This window comes from Budorcas taxicolor, chromosome 5 (assembly GCF_023091745.1).
Source record: "Budorcas taxicolor isolate Tak-1 chromosome 5, Takin1.1, whole genome shotgun sequence".
NCBI classification, from domain to species: Eukaryota; Metazoa; Chordata; class Mammalia; order Artiodactyla; family Bovidae; genus Budorcas; species Budorcas taxicolor.
Window position 1 is genome coordinate 51,797,410 of NC_068914.1, and position 15,181 is coordinate 51,812,590.

The 15,181-nt window shown below is 38.7% G+C and overlaps 1 non-coding gene across 1 annotated transcript; it reads right to left on the bottom strand.

Moving 5' to 3' along the window:
* Positions 1-14,851: 14,851 nt before the first annotated feature.
* On the bottom strand, positions 14,852-14,924 carry TRNAY-AUA (transfer RNA tyrosine (anticodon AUA)). Its single transcript has one exon. It is a non-coding gene; the product is annotated as a tRNA-Tyr (tRNA).
* Positions 14,925-15,181: the final 257 nt, after the last annotated feature.

Genomic DNA, 15,181 nt, shown 5'->3' on the forward strand with positions numbered 1-15,181 from the left:
GCACACACGCATGCACACACGCACACACACACGCACACACATGAACGCACACACAGTTTGTGTAGTTATGACAGTAGGGATAACAATGCTATATTTATTCAGTTTTAAAAAAGAGTAGGGGATTTGCATAAATAAAACTTTAATATTTGGTGTCAGTGAGCTATACTCATGGGAATGCGAGGTGTAGAATTGGGTCTTTTAATACTAGTTCCCAGATTGGAATGCTTTCCAAAGCCAGATTGAAACCTCTTCTAAAGCAAAGGAAGATATTTACCTTAAGAAGCTACGGCACAGGAACTCGTTTGGAGACTGTTTGCTGCACAAATAAATGCTAATGCAGTGGAATGTCATTTGTGTCAGTCTGCTCCTAAATACATCAATTTTCTCTTTTGGTATTCCAAATGCTCAATTAAATTCTTCAATTTATTTTTCCCGAAGGAGAATAACTTGAACACAGAATTAGTTCCAGCTGAAGCAAGACTATGTTAACCTGTTATTTCTGGGCTGCATTTGTGTATTTTGTATACTAGTTTGAAAATGATTCAATAATGAATTTGCAGATCATGACACAAAGTATAGTATTAATGCACTGAACTATGTGGTTAAATGAGCACTGAGTTTTAAATGAGTATTATCTTTTAATGATTTATAATTAAGATTTTCCTAACTATATATTTTTACAATACATTTCTTTCTGAACCTATTTTTGTATTTGCATATACTTCTAAAAAGAAACCACACTAAAAGAAAAAAGAAGGATTTAACATAAAGACCCAGGAGTAAGGCTCTGTAATTTGGAGATATAAGAAGATACATTAGATCAGGCTCTTTTTTATAAAGCTAATGATAAAGAGTTAGGATTTTATTTCATAAACTAAAGGGCATTGTTATCATTTGGATAGTACCTTGGAAAATGTTTACCACTTTTTGTGAAACATTCATATTCTACAATATGTTGTATATTGAGTTAACAGATTTATGTGGCAATAAAGGAGTAGAAAAATAATGTAATGAAGAGTCATTTATCATTGAAATAAATTCTCCTTTTGAGAGCTCATATTGGAAAATTTGAGATAGAGTGATGTAAACAATATCTATAAACACTGAATTTATTATAGAAATGATGAATTATCATTTTTATGAAATCAAAATCAAAGGCCAAGAAGAGACAGTTTGAAGTGATAAAAATCCAGGCCACTGCCTCTTATGCCCACGCCATTTAGGAAGCCAATGAACTTGAGACCTTTTTGTAGTCTCTGATGAGGAAAATTCACTACTCTATACAGCAATTTGATGCTTAATGAAAACAATATATATATATATATACACACAAGTAAAATATCTCTTTATAATTTAGCTATGGAAAGTAAGATGATAACATTAATATATAAAATTATATGTACATTATTATTTATAGCAAATATACCTATTAAAAGAGTCTCCAGAGACCTATTACATATGATATGTAGACATTGTTTGGGTCCCGATTCAAATACCAGGTCTAAAAGGACAGTTTTGAGATAATTGGGAAAATTAAACATGAATTAAAATGTAGACAGTATTAAGATTTCAGTAATTTTTTTGAGTTTAATAATAGAACAGTGATTTTGTTTTTTTTTAAATCTCTTTTTTGTTTGATATAAGTACTGACATATTTGTAGGAGAAATGATATGATATCTGGACTTTGCTTTAAAATATTCTGGAAAAATTTTGGAAGGAGGTTGATGAAACAAGATGAGAAAGTTGGTGGTTGTTGAAGCTGGGCAAAAACATTTAAAATCTTCCATAATAAAAAGTTGACAAAAAAATAGAGCACTCACATATGCATGTACACAGTCAAGTATTATTTTTAAAGTAATCATCTTGAAAGGTCTTGAGCTCATTCTATATTCATTCTAATAGTATCCCTGGTAGTTAAAATAGCTCTGAGACACTTACTTTGAAATTATGTTCATAGCAGTGGAATTCTCAGTGTGGACCACATGGTTCACATCAGAATTTGGGTTTTCAGGCGAGCCAGGTAGAGTAGGGAGTTCTTTGTCAGCAAACACAAAGCATCCAAAGGCAAAAGAAAATTTTAACTCAGAGTATACTTGGAAAATTAGTAGTTTAAACAGGGGGGAAATCATGGCTAATGCCCAGTTAAAAGAGCCACAAGAGAATCAAGTTCTGGATTCAAGATCTTTAAGTTGGAAGTAGGGTTGAGATTGATATAAGGCTGAAAAATACTGCTGAGCTCAAGCTAAGTTATACCATATTCCTAAATAATAATGAACACCAGTAGGCTCATTACAATAGGTGAACTGGAGGGTGGGCAGGAAATGAGCAGAAGAGCCAGCACAGGAAAATCAGTATAGTTTAGTCCAGAACTGCACCTCCCTTTTAAGCCCAGATTATATTACCCAGTGTGGATGTCTACTTGTAATCATTGAACTTGGTTCTGAATGCTTTTTATTTTCACCAGTTAGATAGACTCTGAAGAGAGAAGTTTTGTCACTATGGAAAATATTCAAAAGAACGTCATGGGTTCCAAAGACCATTCTAAAATAAGAGTGGCAAAAGAAAAAAAAAAAACTGACCAATAGAATTCTTGAAATAAACATATAGTTTCTTTTCTTTACAAGGACAAAACCTGTTTACATAATGTACAAATGCCGGTCTATTTGTTAAAAATCAGTTCTCACCATTGTTATTAATTTGTAATTTTTCATTTAAAGATGGTAAAATTGAATGGTATAACTCAATTCTAATAATTCACAGGAAAAGGAGTGTGTATATGTGTGTGTGTGAGAGAGAAAGTGAGAGACAGACTCTCATGCGCACGCACACACACACAGATGCAGAGGCCTTTACTTTTAGCTCTTTGAGCAGCTGGGAGGCTCTACTCCCTTGCTTTCTCCTCTCATGTAATCTATCTTGGTTCTTCTAACAATTGATTCTGTCACTGATTCATGTGAGAAGAAGCACTGCCTCCTCTATTCTAGCTGTCCCCAACCTCTTTCACATCAGGGACCTGTTTGGTGGAAGACAGTTTTTCCACAGACAGGGGAGGAGGGATGGTTTGGGGATGATTCAAGCACGTTACATTTATTGTGCACTTTATTTCTATTATTTTTACATCAGCTCCACCTCAGATCATCAGGCATTATATCCTGGAGGTTTGGGGACCCATGCTCTAAAAGATTGGCTTATTCATTCATTAAATGCCATCAACCTTGCTATATCCCACAGCATGAGAGCACTTTCCCTGACCATTAGGAACACTAGGAATAAATACAGTCACTTCCTCTCTTCCCCTTGGGGCTCATGACTACCTAGCCACACAAAGATGAGGATGGAGGTGATAAGCACAAAGCTTCTGTTGAAACACACCCCCACTCACATGCTACATGGATGAACAAGGTGCTTTATAACTAGAGTCTGAACAGAAATCATTGCAAAGGTGCCCTTGATCCTGCAGGTCCCTCTCGGTCACCACCTACATGAACTGGAGATTGCTCCACTAGCCATACTACCAGGCGGACAGATGGGAGGAAGACAGGAGCAAAAGCCGCTGCTCCTTCTTTGTAGTTCTCACAGCCCCACTGTTCGCCTGACATTTGACACAATGAATGCATTATCAAGTCATTAGCCCTCATCAAATATGTGATGCCTGGATCTTCTGTCAGTCAGCGTAGTATAGATTCAGAAGAGAAGTAGTTAAGTGTTAATGGATTTGCTTTAGGCATTTCACAACCTATTGGTCCTAATTAGCCTGAAAACGGGTTGCTATAGACAACCTGGAAATTTAAATAATGCATTTGGTCTCATATATTCTTCCTAAACAAGTCAGCAAGAATCTAAAACAAAAAGAAGACCAGAGCAATGTCTTAAAGCAATATTGGAATTTGCTTTTTCAAAACATGGGGCCAAAACCACACTGAATTTTTATGTCCAGCTGATAGTTTGACTTGGCAAATCCTAAAATGGTATTCTGAATATAGCTCATGCAATAAGCTTTTACCATGTATTACCTAAACATTGTGGTTGCAAAGACATTTGAATCGATCACTAGAAATGGAAAGGGTAAACCGCAGAAAAGCACAGATTCTCCAAACTAGGGGTGGGGTCTGAAACCAGCATGGGTCCCGTGGTGTTAATCTGGAAAATAAGAGCAGAGGGGTCATTTTCATACGAGATTTAACGAGCTACAAGAAAGCCGTGCCACAGTGGAGATCCTTTGAAGTACCCACAACTCTCAGAAGGCAACGTTTGGAGAGACATACAAACGTTTACAATAGTCAATAGGAACCATGGCAAAGGCATTCATTAAAGCGGCTGCAGTTTCTTGCAATCTAGTGGGGCTGAGTTTTCAGATAATTGTAGTACAGTAAATGCAGTAAAGAAACTAAAGCTATTTGTCTCATATGCAGACCAATTTTCTAGGCACAATCAAATTTTACTTCTTATATTCCCTAACAGCTGCTCTAAACCCACTGAGGATTCGGAAGTCGTGATACAATATTAGTAAGAAAATTAGAGGGGCAGCAAATTGCAAGTTGTTTTCTGAGCAACACAGTAGGAGGTCAGTTAACAGTAAATATCCACAGCCTGTGTGCACACACTCATGTTTCCTAGGAGAGTCTAAGCAAAATATTGCCTTCAGATATCCACTCTTAGGAGCTTTTGCATAACAGTAACCAAGATGCTGATAACAATGAATGAAATTTTGATGCTGAAGAAGGCGCCCCAAGGCTCAGAACAAAGCTCTCTAGGAAAACAGAGGTAAACTTATTTAAAAAGTAAACAGTCTAATTATTCATTCATCTTATATTTATCGGGGACATTTTTTCTGTCACTTTGGTTAGGCTCTGGAGATGTCATAGTGAGAAAATACAGACTTTGTTCCTGATCTCATGAAATTTAAGACTAGAAGGAGACAAATTCTAATGAAAATAGTCACATAAATAAATGTGCTTTTACAAACAGTGAAATTGCTTTGAAGTAAATGTACCTGGTACTACGAAAACAAATAATAGAAGACACTGACTTTGACTGGAAAGGGTGATGAGGGAATATGAGGGATGACTAGAAATTCTAGAGAAGAGGAATTCAATAAAACTCCTGGTGGAAGGGCAAGTATGTGCAAAGAACCTGTGGCCTGAAGGAGCAAAGGGCTTTAAGAAATGTGAGAGCCAGGATACTTGCTGGATAGAGAGCAAGAAGAAAGGTGTGAAATGAGATGGAGACATATAGGTAGACACTAGACCATCCAGGCCCCAAGAATTTTTTATTCCACCAAACAATGGGAAATCGTTGAAATTTAGGCAGAGGGATGACATAAGCTTGTTGAAATGGTCACTCTGGATAGATTGAAGAATGGATTGGAAGAAGTTAAGCGTTGCTGTAGCCAGTGGTGCCGTAAAGAGAATGGCAGTTTGGACAAGGATGGTAGTGAGGTACCTACAGGGCCGTGAACAATTCAGGGGGAGACGTTTAGGAGGTACAGTACATAGGAGTTAATACAAGTTTAGATATGGGGTGGCATATGAGAGGAAGCTGTTGAGGATGGCTTGAGATTCTGACTTCCGTAATAGGATGAAAAAGACATGATTTCCTTGGACAAAAGCCTTGCAAAAGTAACTGGTTTATTATACATTCATTTAGGGGCATATATGGAGATTGGAAGTAATTTTGATGCATGCCAGTGGAAGGTTTTGACTCCAATTAGATATTTGATTCTGGATCTAAGACAGGATATATATAAATTTGTGTGTCGTTCATATGTAGCTGATAACTGAAGCTATGGGTGTGCATGAAGTTATCAATAGAAAGAGTAGAAAGTGCAAAGGGTAGATAGGTACAACTGAGCCTGGAGGAACTGTATTTAATACAGGGAAGTCCCATATTTAATACAGTGGCTCCCAAAGCATAACCCCCAGACCAGCAGTATCCAGGCCACCTGGGAATCCATTGGAAAAGCAAACAGAGCTACTGGAATCTAAAATTCTGGGAGTGGAGCTCAGCAACATGTCCAGATGAGTTTGTGTGTGCACACTCAAGGAAGGGTTAGGGCTAACCCTGACCATTGACAACGGAAAGCTGGAGGATGTGTCAGTAAAGATAATAGAGACTGAGCTGCTTGCCAGGTGGTGAAAGGAAAAATCAAGCACCATTCGAGTCTTTGGGGCAAGGGATGGAAAAATTCAAGGAGAAGGTCAAGATCAAAAGAGCTAAGTGTCTCTGGGAGATCAAGTGAAATGGAGATCACTTTGGCTTTAGGAAAACTGTTTTATTCTAAAGATGGAGATGGAAATATATTGGAGAGTACTGGGAAGAGAGTGGGAAGGGAAGAAAAGGGATAAGTACTGACAACTCTTTTGTAAGTATTTAGTTTTATCCATTTATTTGGCTGCTCCATGTCTTAGCTGCATCACGCAGGATCTTTGGTTTTCACAGCAGCAAGTGGGATTTTTAGCTGTGGCAGGCAAACTCCTAGTTGTGGCGGGTGGCATCTAGTTCCCTGATCAGGGATTGAACTCAGGCCCCTACGTTGGGAGCATGGAGTCTAGACCACCAGATCACCAAGAAAGTTGAGACAACTCTTTTTCAAACTTCACATATGCTCCGGATCTGGAGGAGAAAGTGGGGGTGTGCTGTGAACATGTTTAAATGCTGACAGAAAAGAGCAGATTGAGAGACTGCAGAAGAGGTAGTCTAGGAAGTCAGCTCTGAGCATCCTCGGAAAAGCAGAGCGCTGGGTTCGATAGCCCAGATAGAAATACTGCATCCAGGTCAGTATGCCTTATTTAAGGGATAAGTCAAGAACCTGTCTCACACCATTCTCTCCCTTGCTCACTGTGCTCAGGCCACATGAGCTTCGTTTTTGTCATTGCTACTTGAACATGTAATAAACCTGTCTCTTCAGGAACTTGGTTCTGGCTTTCTCTCTTGATCTTTCCATGACTGATTCACTCTAGTCATCTGAGTCGTACCTAAAATGCCCCTTCCTCACACAACACTGTATCTTTTTTTAAATTTATTTTTTATTGAAGGATAATTGCTTTACAGAATTTTGTTGTTTTCTGTCAAACAACATGAATCAGCCATAGGTATACATATTCCCCTCCCTTTTGAACCTCCCTCCCATCTCCCTCCCCATCCCACCCCTCTAGGTTGATACAGAGCCCCTGTTTGAGTTTCCTGAGCCATACAGCAAATTCCCGTTGGCTATCTATTTTATATATGGTAATGTAAGTTTCTATGTTACTCTTTCCATACATCTCACCCTCTCCTCCCCTCTCCCCATGGCCATAAGTCTCTTCTGTATGTCTGTTTATCCTTTGCTGCCCTGTAAATAAATTCTTCAGTACCAATTTTTCTAGATTCCGTGCATATGCATTAGAATACGATATTTATCTTTCTTTTTCTGGCTTATTTCATTCTGTGTAATAGGTTCTAGGTTCATCCACCTCATTAGAACTCACTCAAATGTGTTCCTTTTTATGGCTGAGTAATATTCCATTGTGTATATGTACCACCACTTCTTTATCCATTCATCTGTCAATGGACATCTAGGTTGCTTCCATGTTCTAGCTATTGTAAATAGTGCTGGAATGAACAATGGGATGCATGTGTCTTTTTCAATTTTGGTTTCCTCGGGGTATATGCCTAGAAGTGGGATTCGTGGGTCATATGGTGGTCTCACTCCTAGATTTTTAAGGAATCTCCACACCATCTTCCATAGTGGCTGTATCAATTTATATGCCCACCAACAGTACAAGAGGGCTCCCTTTTCTCCACACCCACTCCAGCATTTGTTTATAGACTTTTTGATGACAGCCGTTCTGACTGGTGTGAGGTGATATCTCACTGTAGTTTTGATTTGCATTTCTCTAATAATGAGTGATGCTGAGCATCTTTTCATGTATTTGTTAGCCATCTGTACATCTTCTTTGAAGAAATGTCTGTTTAGGTCTTTCTCCTACTCTTTGATTGGGTTGGTTGTTTTTTTGGTATTGAGTTGTATGAGCTGCTTGTGTATTTTGGAAATTAATCCTTTGTCAGTTGTTTCATTTGCTATTATTTTCTCCCATTCTGAGGGTTGTCTTTTCACCTTGTTTACAGTTTCCTTTGCTGTGCAAAAGTTTTAAGTTAATCAGGTCCCACTTGTTTATTTTTGTTTTTATTTCTGTTCCTCTAGGAGGTGGGTCATAGAGGAACTTGCTTTAATTTATGTCATTGAGTGTTCTGCCTATGTTTTCCTCTAAGAGTTTTATAGCTTCTGGTCTTACATTTAGGTCTTTAATCCATTTTGAGTTTATCTTTGTGTATGGTGTTAGGAAGTGTTCTAATTTCATTCTCTTACATGTAGCTGTCCAGTTTTCCCAGCACCATTTATTGAAGAGGCTGTCATTGCCCCATTGTATATTCTTGCCTCCTTTGTTAAAAATAAGGTACTCATAGGTGCATGGGTTTATTTCTGGGCTTTCTATCTTGTTCCATTGGTCCATATTTCCATTTTTGTGCCAATACCATACTGTCTTGATGACTGTAGCTCTGTAGTATAATCTGAAGTCAGGAAAGTTGATTCCTCCAGCTCCATTCTTCTCAAGACTGCTTTGGCTATTCAGGATCTTCTGTGTTTCCATATGATTTGTGAAATTTTTTGCTTTAGTTCTGTGAAAAATGCCACTGGTTATTTGACAGGGATTGCACTGAATCTGTAGATTGCCTTTGGTAGTATAGTCATTTTCACAATATTGATTCTTCCTACTCAGGAACATGGAATATCTCTTTATCTGTTTATGTCTTCTTCGATTTCTTTCAACAGTGTCTTATAATTTTCTGTGTACAGTTCTTTTGTCTCCTTCGGTAAGTTTATTCCTAGATATTTTATTCTTTTTGTTGCAGTGGTGAATAGGATTGATTCCTTAATTTTTCTTTCTGATTTTTCATTGTTAGTATATAGAAATTCAAGTGAATTCTGTGTATTGATTTTGTATCCTGCAACTTTGCTACATTCATTGATTAGCTTTTGCAATTTCCTGATACTATCTTTAGGGATTTCTATGTACAGTATCATGTCATCTGCAAACAGTGAGAGGTTTACTTCTTTTTTTCCAATCTGGATTCCTTTTATTTCTTTTTCTTCTCTGATTGCTGTAGATAGGACTTCCAGAACTATGTTGAATAATAGTGGTGAAAGTGGATACCCTTGTCTATTCCTGATCTTAGGGGGCATGCTTTCAGTTTTTCAGCATTGAGAATAATGTTTGCTGCAGGCTTATCCAGGGAAGGCAATGGCAACCCACTCCTGTACTCTTGCCTGGAAAATGCCATGGGCAGAGGAGCCTGGTAGGCTGCAATCCACAGGGTTGCTGAGTCAGACACAACTGAGCAACTTCACTTTCACTTTTCACTTTCATGCATTGGAGAAGGAAATGACAACCCACTCCAGTGCTCTTTTCCTGGAGAATCCTAGGGACGGGAGAGCCTGGTGGGCTGCAGTCTATGGGGTTTCACAGAGTCAGACACGACTGGAGCAGCTTAGCAGCAGCAGCAGGCTTATCATATATGGCCTTTACTATGTTGACATAGGTTCCTTCTATGCCTATTTTTTGAAGAATTTTAATCATAAACGGGTGCTGAATTTTGTCAAAGGCTTTTTTTGCATCTATTGAGATGGTTATACAGTTTTTAATCTTTCAGTTTGTTAATATGGTGTGTCATATTGATTGTTTTGCATATATTGAAGAATCCTGGCAACCCTGGAATAAACCTAACTTGATCATGGTGTATGAGCTTTTTGATATGTTGCTGAATTCTGTTTGCTAAAATTTTGTTGAGGATTTTTGCATCTATGTTCATCAGTGATATTGGCCTGTAGCTTTCTTTGTTTGTGTTCTCTTTGTCTGGTTTTGGTATCAGGGTGGTGGTGGCCTTGTAGAATGAGTTTGGAAATGTTCCTTCCTCTGCAACTTTTGGAAAGAGTTTTAGAAGGATAGGCATTAGCTCTACTCTAAATGTTTGATAGAATTCTCCTGTGAAGCCATCTGGTCCTGGGCTTTTGTTTTTTGAGAGATTTTTTTATCATAGCTTCAATGTCCATGCTTGTAACTGGGTTGTTCATAATTTCTGTTTCTTCATGGTTCAGTCTTGGAAGATTGAGCTTTTATAAGAATCTGTCCATTTCTTACAGGTTGTCCATTTTATTGACGTATAGTTGTTCATAAAAGTGTCTTATAATCCTTTTGTATTTCTGCATTGTCTGTTGTAACCTCTCCTTTTTCATTTCTAATTTTGTTGATTAGATTCTTCTCTTTTTTTTTTTTTCCTTGATGAGTCTGGCTAAATGCTTGTCAATTTTTTTATCTTCTCAAAGAACAAGCTTTTAATTTTATTAATCTTTACTATTATTGTTTCTCTCATTTCTTTTTCATTTACTTCTGCTCTGATCTTTGATTTCTTTCCTTCTACTAATTTTGGGATTTTTTTGTTCATCTTTTTCCAGTTGTTTTAGGTGTAAAGTTAGGTTGTCTATTTGATGTTTTTCTTGTTTCTTGAGGTAGGATTGTATTGCTATAAACTTCCCTCTTAGAACCGCTTTTGCTGCATCTCATAGGTTTTGAGTTTTCATGTTTTCATTGTCATTTCTTTCTAGAAATGTTTTGATTTTCCTTTTGATTTCTTTATTAACCTGTTGGTTATTTAGAAATGTATTGTTTAAGCTCCATATGTTTGTGTTTTTTTTTACAGTTTTTTTTCTTGTAATTGATATCTAGTCTCATAGCATTGTGGTCAGAGAAGATATTTGGTATGATTTCAATTTCCTTAAATTTACTGAGGTTTGATTTGTGACCCAAGATGTGGTCTATCCTGGAGAATGTTCCATGTGCACTTGAGAAGAAGGTGTATTCTTCTGCATTTAGATGAAATGTCCTGATGATATCAATGAGATCCATCTCATCTAATGTATCATTTAAGACTTGTTTCCTTATTAATTTTCTGTTTTGATGATCTGTCCATTGGTGTGAGTGGGGTGTTAAAGTCTCACTATTATTGTGTTACTGTCAATTTCTCCTTTTACGTGTTAGTGTTTGTCTTATGCATTGAGGTGCTGCTATGTTGAGTGCATAGATATTTACAATTGTTATGTCTTTCTCTTGGATTGATCTCTTGATCATTATGTAGTGTCCTTCCTTATCTTTTGTAATCTTATTTATTTTAAGGTCTATTTTGTCTGATATGAGGATTGCTTTCTTTTGCTTCCAATTTGCATGGAATATATTTTTCCATCCTGTCACTTTCAGTCTGTATGTGTCTTGAGGTTTGAAGTGAGTTTCTTGTAGACAGCATATATATGGGTCTTATTTTTGTATCCATTCAGCCAATCTGTGTCTTTTGATTGGAGCATTTAATCCATTTAATTTTAAAGTAATTATTGATATATATGTTCCTATTGCCATTTTCTTAATTGTTTGGGGTTGATATTTCAGATCTTTTTCTTCTCTTTATTTCTTGACTTCATAAGTCCTTTTAACGTTTTTTGTCAAGCTGGTTTGGTGGTACTGAATTCTGTAAACTTTTGCTTGTCTGAAAAGCTTTTGATTTCTCCGTCAATTTTTAATGAGATACCTGCCAGGTACAGTAATCTTGGTTGTAGATTTCTCCCTTTAAATACTTGAAATATATCCTGCCATTCCCTTCTGGCCTGCAGAGTTTCTGCTGAAAGATCAGAAACCCCATAAAGTATGTTATTTGTTGTTTTTCCCTTGCTGCTTTTAATATTCTTTCTTTATGTTTAGTCTCTGTTAGATTGATTAGTATGTGTCTTGGTGTGTTTCTCCTGGGGTTTACCCTATATGGACTCCTTGTGCCTCTTGGAATTGATTGACTATTTTCTTTTCCATGTTGGGGAAATTTTCAACTATAACCTCTTAAAAAATTTTCTCATACCCTTTCTTTTTCTCTTCTTCTTCAGGGACCCCTATAATTTGAATGTTGGTGCGTTTGATATGGTCCCAGAGGTCTCTGAGACTATCCTCAGTTCTTTTCATTCTTTTTACTTTATTCTGCTCTTCAGATGTTATTTCCTCTATTTTATCTTCCAGCTCACTGATTCGTTCTTCTCCTTCAGATATTCTGCTCTTGATTCCTTCTATTTTTAATTTCAATAATTGTGTTGTCTCTGTGTGTTTATTCTTTAACTCATCTAGGTCTTTGTTAATTGATTCTTGCTTTTTCTCCATTCTGTTGTCAAGGGTTTTGATCATCTTTACTATCATTATTCTGAATTCTTTTTCAGGTAGTTTACCTATTTCTTCTTCATTTATTTGGGCTTCTGTGTTTCTAGTTGTTCCTTCATTTGTGTAGTATTTATCTGCCTTTTCATTATTATTATTTTTTAACTTATTGTGTTTGAGGAGTCCTTTTCCAAGGTTTCAAGTTTGAATTGCTTCTTCCTTTTGGTTTCTGCCCTCCTAAGGTTGGTCCTGTGGTTTATGTAAGCTTTGTAGAGGGTGAGATTTGTGTGAGTTTTTGTTGTTGTTGTTGTTGTTGTTTTTCTCTGATGGGCAAGGCTGAGAGAGGTGGTAATCCTGTCTGCTAATGGTTGGGTTTGTGTTTTTTGTTTGTTTGTTGTTTAGATGAGGCATCCTGCACAGGGTGCTGTGGTTGGGTAATGCCAGGTCTTGTATTCAAGTGGTTTCCTTTATGTGAGTTCTCACTGTTTGATACTCCCGAGGGTTAGTTCTCTGGTAGTTTAGGGTCTTGGAGTCAGCGCTCCTCCTCCAAAGGCTCAGGGCTTGATCTCTTCCAGTGTTGGGAAGCAGATTCCTTGTTCACGAGGCTCCAACCTGCTGGTGCCGCCATTCAGTGTTACTCAGGAGACACTCCCAGTGACCCATTTTGTTGGCTCTTCTCTGACTGAGTCTTCCTTCCTAGTGACAAGCTTCATTGCCAAGGGGATGGATGTGATGTCACAATCGGGAGAACTCGCCCTGGCAGCGATCTGGACTCTCTGTACCCACTGCGATCTGGACTCTCTGTACCCACTGCGACCAAGAGACAGCCTGGGTGCTGTGTCCCAGCCTTTCCTGGGAGGGGAAGGGGAAGATGTGAGAGGGTCAGAACACTGTGTCTTAATGTTGCTTCCTTTGACGGCCATCCCCAGTTGTAGCCTAAGCTAGTATCCTGTCATTCTTCACAACTGCACTTTTCCCTCCCTTAAATTATTTACTTATTCTCTGGTAGGTAATTCCAACCACTAACCTGGTGTCTCAGATGGTAAATAATCTGCCTGCAGTGCAGGAGACCTGGGTTCAATCCCTGGGTCAGGAAGATCCCCTGGAGAAGAGAATAGCTACGTACTCCAGTATTCTTCCCTGGAGAATCCCATGGACAGAGGAGCCTGGTGGGCTACAGTGACTACATGGGACAGAAGGATATTTTTTCCTGTTTCCAGATTTAGCTCTGGTTTTCAGAACAAGATGTGAAGTATGGTAGGCATTTTATAAACATTTGTTGATGGAAAGAATAGAGTGAGTGCAGATAAATCTACCTTGTACATTTGATGAAGGGAGGTAGAAGGGTCTCCTTTCACTAGATTTTACTTTCTTTCAAAGGAATAAAAGGGGAGTCATCATCTCAGGACAAAGGTCAGGGGAAATCAGAGCTATTGTTTTACCAAAGAGTGGAGAAGAGGCTTTCCAGTTTGCACTAGTGGTAAAGAACCAACCTGCCAGTGCAAGAGAAATAAGAGACATGGGTTCTATCCTTGAGTCAGGAAGACCCCCTGGAGGAGGGCATGGCAACCCATTCCGGTATCCTTGCCTGGAGAATCCCATGGACAGAGTAGCCTGGTGGGCTACAGTCCATGGGTTGCAAAGAGTTGGACACAACTGAAGCAACTTAGCATGATTGTAGAAAGTTTCCATCCAGAGTGAATTCCAGGTGGTGCTGAGGGCCATTTGAGGAAGATAAGCAATGACTGTGAACTTAGGGTGATGCAGGTTGTTCTGCTGAGTGACTCTCTCCAGGGGTGCTCAGCTACATAGAGGAAATCTGGAAAACACAGGCAGTTAGGTACACCAGTTAGGACTGGTATTTTTCCCAGTATGATGGACTTCGGAGCCTGACAAGCCTAGAGGGTCATAGCAAAAATAGTTGAGTAGGCAACATGAATGTTTGGAAAACTGTGCCTATGACCAGGATGTCTTGTTTTGAGTCACAGCTTCCATGATCACAGAAGGTGGAGGCAGAGGTGGAAGAAGTCATTAGAAAAGGTCAGTGAATTGAGTTTTCCTAAAATGTTCTCAAGGCCTGAAATGTCTTATAAACCCATTAGATATTTCAAATCACAATATAAAATACTTCACAAAAAAAAAAAAAAAAAACAGATAAAAATTGCCTTGTAAATCCTAAACCATGAGTGTAATGTATTATTACCATGAGTGTAATCTTACTCCTCGGAGGAAAAGTTATGACCAACCTAGATAGCATATTCCAAAGCAGAGACATTACTTTGCCAACAAAGGTCCATCTAGTCAAGGCCATGGTTTTTCCAGTGGTCATGTATGGATGTGAGAGTTGGACTGTGAAGAAAGCTGAGCACTGAAGAACTGATGTTTGTGAACTGAGGTGTTGGAGAAGACTCTTGAGAGTCCCTTGGACTGCAAGGAGATCCAACCAGTCCATTCTGAAGGAGATCAGCCCTGAGATTTCTTTGGAGAAAGAAAGTGAAAGTGAAGTCTCTCAGTCGTGTCTGACTCTTTGCGACCCCATGGACTGTAGCCCACCAGTCTCCTCCATCCATGGGATTTTCCAGGCAAGAATACTGGAGTAGGTTGCCATTTCCTTCTCCAGGGGATCTTCCCAACCCAGGGATCGAACCTGGGTCTCCTGCACTATAGGCAGATGCTTTACCATCTAAGCCACCGAGGGAATGATGCTAAAGCTGAAACTCCAGTACTTTGGCCGCCTCATGTGAAGAGTGGATTCATTGGAAAAGACTCTGATGCTGGGAGGGATTGGAGGCAGGAGGAGAAGGGGACGACCCAGGATGAGATGGCTGGATGGCATCACGGACTCGATGGACGTGAGTCTGAGTGAACTCCGGCAGTTAGTGATGGACAGAGAGGACTGGCATGCTTCGATTCATGGGGTCGCAAAGAGTTGGACACGACTGAGCGACTGAACTGA